Below are 7,400 nucleotides of genomic sequence, written 5' to 3'. Positions count from 1 at the left end.
GATGTTAATAGATGAGATAATTGAAGTTCAGAAAAGTGAACTGACTTCTCAGAAATGCTAGTCTCTATGATGGTCTCTGTGCAGAAGAAGCACACCAAAGAAGACTTGGGGAGCGCACACTCATCTCAGGCAGCTACCAGCTACTCACGCCACGTCAGAACTCAGGGTTCTGGCTTTGGAAGCATGGTGTGCTGTGCTTCTTATTTTGTTGTGTAGTATTAAGAAGCAACTTCCTGACAAAGTTGCATTGCTATGCAATTTCAAAACTAAGGCTTAAACTACATGCTAAGTCTCCACTTTTTAGAATGTGTCAGGAATACTCTTTTCTTTCAACCTGAGATATTTTGCTGTAGTTTCTTATAGTTTCTAATATATATATATATATATATATATATATATATATATATATATATATATATATATATCATGGAGGCTTTTGCTTGGACTCATGCATAAGTGTAAAAGAAAATGTAAGCATGGCCTGGCAGTCAGCCTACTTGGCAGACTTTGCTTCTAACTAAGAAGTGTGGTACACCATGTTCCTGAAGTCAGAACACTGTATTTTGCATTTTGAAGTAGCATGAGTCTGCAATCTCTATAACTTCTCCGATGTGTTTCTTCAGCATAGAGACCCTCAGTAGCCAGTCTGAGGTAATGGGCTAACCAATCACAGCCGATAGGCCTCCACTATATAAGTGGTTGCTCACATGCAATAAACCCTCTCCTGTGTGGTGTATCTGACCCATGGGCATTGCCATCTTGTTGCAAGATGCCCAGTAATGACAGCAGATAGAAACCTTCATTCAGGTGGTTTACTCTAAAGGATGATCCCAAGAAGAGGTGGCCATCACACCCTAACAGCTTCTTTTTTGCTAAATTTCTTCTCACCATCTCCCAAATCAGTACATTTTCTTATCTGAAAACATTTCTAGAAATTAAAATACCCAGATAATCCAAAGGTACCTTTGTGCTCAACCTTCTCTAAAATCATAGAAGTTTGATGAACTAGCTTATGGGACTTGGGAAGATACTGAAACGCTAACATGTGGAAATGAGGTAAATAGATGTAGATGACTTGTAGAGGCTGGGAAATTAATATACAACTAGAAACAGCCCGGTAGATAGGTGAGGTGGGAGAAGCAAGATTTTTCCATCAGTAAACGCAGTCAGGTGAGTACCTATAAGATCCACTAGAAAGGGAGCGTGCACATGTGCATGAGTGCCTGTATACATGGTGTGTGTGTGTGTGTGTGTGTGTGTGTGTGTGTGTGTGTGTGTGTGTGTGTGTTCCAGATAAAACTGAAAAATTCTTTCCATCTGACTGTATGACTGTCTCCATATCAGCTTTGGGTGTAGCAGGGTGGAAGACTCAGGTTTATCCATTAGTTGGTTAGATCTATCTTCAGGGCATTTGATGGAGGGAGGAATGCTGTCATCAATGTGTTCAGGTCTCTGTCTTCAAAGGCTTTCTGGTCATGTGTGGTCACTTGATGTGATACTCACTTCAGAGTGTATATGTGCATATAAACAAATAGTAAAGCATAAGCATGTACAATTTTAATTTTCTATCCATGCAACATTAATGTTGAAAAGATGGTTTCTAGCCAATTAAAGTTGTTGCCTGCTTGTATGGATTTAACCATACCTTGGCCACATAGTTAACAAATTTGTCTCCAGAATGTGAAGTCAAGCATGCCCTCCTTCAATCCAATGTCATTTCCATCACACTGTGCTGTCTCTTAGACAGTCTATAATGCTCTGCTGGAAGGGTGAGTGGACTTGGAGCTAAGAAAGGCAGAGGTAGACTCAAGAGAAGACAGAAGCGAAGTAAGGTCATCTAAGATTTTGAACGTTCTTGGCCCTGAAGCCGGATAAATAGGAAGCTTCCAGGAATTGATAGGAAAGTGATGTGATATTAAAGCAGATAAGATGCAGAGCTCTCTTCTGTACACAAGTATAATTTTTAACAGTCAATTTTTTATATATTTCCAAAAATTAATCTTTTTAGCAGTGAGGGCATGCTTCTATTCACTGGCATCAATAAGCCTGCAATTTTATAGTCCCCAATCCAAACAGGAAGTTTGAATGACTGGATCATAAACCTCTCAGAATTCCCAAGATGCAAACAGCAAGAATGAGAGATGAGAATGAGACCGGGGAGACCATCTTACTCATTTCCTCTGCACTGGGCATGCACGCATTTCCCGAATGAATCATTTGGCTCCATGAAGAAATGAGATTGGGAAGGACGTCTGCTCTCAAAGCTGGGCCAGTTCTGTGTCCACTACTTTTCATCCTGTAAGAATAAACTGCCTTAGCACCTCATTGAGAGTGCAATGCTACTCTTCCAGGAGGAACTGACAAGTCACTGAAGGAAGACCATTGAAGAGTTGGCACAGCTTCTGCAGAGTTCAAGCATTCAAAAATAGGTGGTTGAAGAAATTACTCAACATCTGTATCCACAGGCTAGAAGCAGTCCAGACACTAAGGGGGGTGAGGTGTGTGTGTGTGTGTGTGTGTGTGTGTGTGTGTGTGTGTATGTGTGTGTGTGTGTGTATGTGTGTGTGTGTGTTATTTTGTAGCACTGTGTTTTAGTAACAAACTATAGAAATGATTCCTGAAAGTATAGTCTTAGCACTGTGTTTTATACTTAGATTATTTGATACCTTTTCTTTTCACTGACATAAGAAAACATAAGGGATCTTACTGTTTAACTGTCTTGTACAACTTACTTTATTATTATTATTATTATTATTATTATCAACTGAGACAGGAGGTAGAAAAGGAGGAACAGTCTTGTCCTCAGTTATTTGTTAGTCAGTGATGATAACATTAGAACCAGAATGAAGATTTCCTTACTTGTGCTCCAATAAATTGTAATTTTACTCCACAGAGATGATCAAAACTAAAAATACTTTACACTTTTTATTTTATATTAAAGTTATCATATGGTATAGAGCACAGTAAACACTGATGAATAGATTAAATGATAGAAATATCAGTATTAAAATGTTTTGAAGTTGAAAGGACATGTCAGAGATTATCTTGTCCAAGTCTTTAAATTTACTTGATTGCATAAATATCCAAGAAACATATTTGACATGTGCAGAGTTGCATAGTCAAAGGCAAGACTCTGCCTTGTAGCTAGCGAGCAGGGTATTGGTCTTAAAGCAAGTGTTGACTGATGGAAAATGGTTTCACGCATCACAAACCAAATGCTTACATATGCTGTGTTTATTTTACCATAGTTGTTAGGAGAGAAAATTAGAAGTCAAGTGAAAAGATTCCTATGAGCTTCTTAAATGGTAATAGTCCTTCCATATCCTTGTATATGTCCAGAAAGAGATTTCTCTGAGTCAACATGTTTCTTCAGCATGTGAAGACTGAGGCATCTTGTGGTTTGTTGAATAGCATAGCAGAAACATCATAGACTAAATTACTTTGGAGGTGAATATACAGAAAATATGGGGTACCCAGATACACATGATATACAAAAGGAGAAAAATGTGTCTTATAAAATTCATTCTGTAGTAATTTCCACTTAAATGATATTTATATATGTAGTCAGATTATGCATATGTATGTGTGCCTGTGCACCACATGAATATTTCTGCTTACACTGGCCAGAGAGCTTCAGCTCTAGAGCTGGAGTTGTATATGGGGAGTGGTGAGCTTCCTTATGTGGGTATTAGGAATCAAACCCAATTCTTACTCAAATAGGCGTAATCCTTCTTAACTGCCTGGCCATTCCCCTATACTATAATAGAAACACAATTAACTTTATTTGAGAAATATATAGAATGAAACAAGTCAGATGGCTTTAACCGAATTATCTTCTTAAGAACGGAAACAAATATATTTCCATTCAAAAAGAGAAGGTGGGGGTGGGGTGGGAATTGAAGTAGTGGTTTTGTAAATGATAGAGAAAATTTGAGCAGACTGGTTGGAAGAAAGAGGAGAAGATAACCGGGCGTGCAAAAGATAGTTCCTCGTGGCACTATAGTAGGAAATGTGTTTACGTAGGGATGTGCTCATCCACCAGCTCGGGAACCTTCTTCTATATGATTTTATTCCTGAGTACACAAGCATGAATGTTGTCAAAAGACATCAATGGCAATGAAGATTTGCCATGGGACCTAGCTGCTATATGAGATAAAGGGAAGAATTCTGGGGGAAAATGACTCATCCAAAACTAAGTTAATGGAAATCCCCAAGAGAGGAATCTGAAGGAGAAAAAAGTTATACTCAATATAACTGAATTTTGAATATTTTAACCATGAAGGAAGTTAAGAAGTACAGAGGCTCCTATTTTCTCTGATAGAAACTATGCCCATAATTGAATTGTTGTGATGCCTTAGAGAGGCAGAGATGAAGGAGAAGGCCAGTTAGGATATCACCATGGACACTGACAGTGTTTAGAATGTTGTAAGATGTGAGAATCGAGATAAGAATTTTCCTGCTCATGAAGACAGGCTGTGCTGGATAAGACAGAGCTTTCCAGAGAACAGTAGAATGGAGCTAGAGGTAAGGCCAACAGGACTAGCCAGAAGCTGAAGCAGAAGAAGGTGTAAGCCAAGTATATTGTGAGCCAATATAAAGCTGCCCTTGTGAAAGAATGTACAGCTTATTAGGGCGATTGGAGCATATCAAATAGCACTACAAACCAACTCTCATCGGAGGACTTACTGTCCTTCCAAAGTCACCAACTCTCAGACATCTTTGGTATGAAATGATTATGGATACTATAAATGATTTTTAGCAAGCCTTGGTAGTGATAGCATCTGATGATCTTGACTTGGACTGTTTGTGTTAGTTCTCCAGAAAACTGAACCAATGAAACCTTTTACAATGAGAAATTGTCTTTTGCAGTTATGGAGGTTCTCCTCCATTTATCCTATTAACAAGTTGGAGACCCATGAGAAGGGAAAATGAGCACTCTTCTGAGGACTTTGGAGAAGACCAATTTGGAGTGGGTTTCTCTAAAGAAATAGAAGATTTATTTGCATAGGCTCAACAGTGTGGCACATAGTAAAAATCATCAAGGTGTCAATAAAAAAGATGCTTTAGGATTCAGCGAAAAGGATAGAGACTTTCCTGTGTGTCAAGACCCTTGACCATCAGGATCAAGATGTCTGAACTTCAAGGAAATCAAAGATAGATGTCCTCAAGTGTATGATCAGGAAAACTTTCTCCCATCTTAAGTCAGAATTTTGAACACAATGTTTAATGAGGAATTTTATATGATGTTATAGAAATAGGAGCTTCAAGATATTCCAGAAGGTGACCAGAAGTGACCAAGACCCTACTGGAGAGTCAGAAGGCATTCATTTAAAATGATGCTCTCTTCATTATCCTTAACATCTGGCTCATAGTGGCCTGGAATGGTGACTCTATATCTGATGAACTGTACATATTCTCAACTGGATCAGTTAGACAGACTGATATCTAGTGTTTGTCTTTCTTCCAGATTTTGAGCTTCAAGAGGGCAGGCAAAGATTTCTTGTTCTTCATGCTTCAAGTACAGTAGATGCCAAAGAAATCTGCCTCTGTAAATAAGACTATAAACAGCACAAGCCTAAGTTCTATTTGATTATTTTTACAGGTATTGCTCACTTTCATTAACTTGTTTACTATTCAGTACAATACTGAGTAAAATGTTAGTTCTGAGAATATATGAGAAGAAGTATTGAAATAAAGATGCAGGTCAAATGAGACAGTTTATATATTTTTATTTAAACGATGTGTACATTTCTATTTTTACCTCATTTTGAGCTTTGGGTGTATTTATGAATCGAGAATAAGAAAAATATACTTTCTAAATATACCAAAGGTAGTACATGTAATTAGTTTATATAATATGAATATAAGGTGGGTTTGTGTGTACAATCTCTCTCTCTCTCTCTCTCTCTCTCTCTCTCTCTCTCTCTCTCTCTCTCACACACACACACACACACACACACACACACACAGAAGACATCCTCAAATGTTACAGCTGCTCTTCAGCCTTTGTTGTTCCCCTGCTGCATATGCCAGGCCAGCTGGGTTGTAAGCTTGCAGAGATTCTCCTGCCCCTGCCTTCCATTCCTTTTTAGCAGCTCTGGGAGTGCAGGTGCCTGTGCTACATGATGTCCATCTCTTACATTGGTTCTTCGGATTTGGACTCAGGGACTCACCCTCATACAGTGACTGCTATTTACTTTCTGAGCCATCTTCCCAGCTTCTATTTTTATAACGTCAAAAACCGCTTATGTTTGGCTAATAAAAACTAAAAGGTCTAGTTAGTCTTTTGATTTAAATTGAGATGCTCAAATAACCTTGAGCAGTTTGGAGGAGTCTTTCTTGCTGAAGCTGTATTGATATTATGGGAAAGAACCAAGGGTTAAGAAAAGGCTGGTCTTGTCATGTCTATACAATGACACAGTTGGCCAGCCATGATTGGTACATTATCTGTGCAATGAGCACACAAATCCTACTATTTATTTTAATTTATCCTTGACCTACTTGATAAAACAATTGGCTGGTTAACCCTCATTTTTTTCTGCTCTAGCCATGCAAAGGATATAATTTAAAACAACAACAACAAAAATGCCTGTGCTTTATTTATTATGGACAGAGTTGTTCAAATCTGCTAACTAGGTACTAACGTAATGATGCCAGACAGGCAGAGTGTTCAAAAGAGGCACATAAAACTTATTTTAAGGTCCATTTATTATCTGGAGTTTTGGAGTCTCTCCTCGTTTGCAAATTTGCTTTCCCCTCTAAAAGTCTCCATCCTTGAGACGTGCTTGAAATGAAAGCCAGTTCTTGCTAGACTTGCAAAATCACAGCCCAGGCAGCATGGCCCCTGGGAGAGGCCATCCCATCCATCAGAGCCGCTGGCTTTTGAAAGTGAGAGGCCTGTGAATAGTCAAGATGATGAATCCCAGGGGCAGGCTGCATCCAGGTCGCATATTCTAGATGATGCCAGCGCAGCCTGTGGCAACTCTTGGCATCAGTGATGCAGGGATCCTCTGAGATCCCAGCTCTCCCTGCCTCAGAAACCATGAATAGTTTGTCTCTGCTTCCTTAGGCACTTCGCAGCATCCACGTGCCAGCAGAAAAAAAAGCAGAAAAGATGGAGTCAGCTGAGGAATTGGCTATTTTAGTAAACAATTTTTTTTTTGCCTTAAAAACAGGGAAATTTAGCATCAGAAAGAGATTTGTGTTAATTTCTGACCTCATCCCTGCCTGTGACCCAGATCAACTTACTGGTTCTACTGGACAAATGTATTAAACTCATCCCATATGACAGTCACTGGGTGGTGGTTGGGGATAAACCATGAGCTTAACAGACATGGTTTTGGCTATCAGGGTTGGGAAGTACTAATGAAAATTATAATGCTGTATGATGAATTCTGGGA

Source organism: Acomys minous, assembly GCF_964271855.1.
Source record: "Acomys minous genome assembly, chromosome: 12".
Classification (NCBI taxonomy): Eukaryota; Metazoa; Chordata; class Mammalia; order Rodentia; family Muridae; genus Acomys; species Acomys minous.
This window is presented reverse-complemented; position numbering follows the sequence as displayed.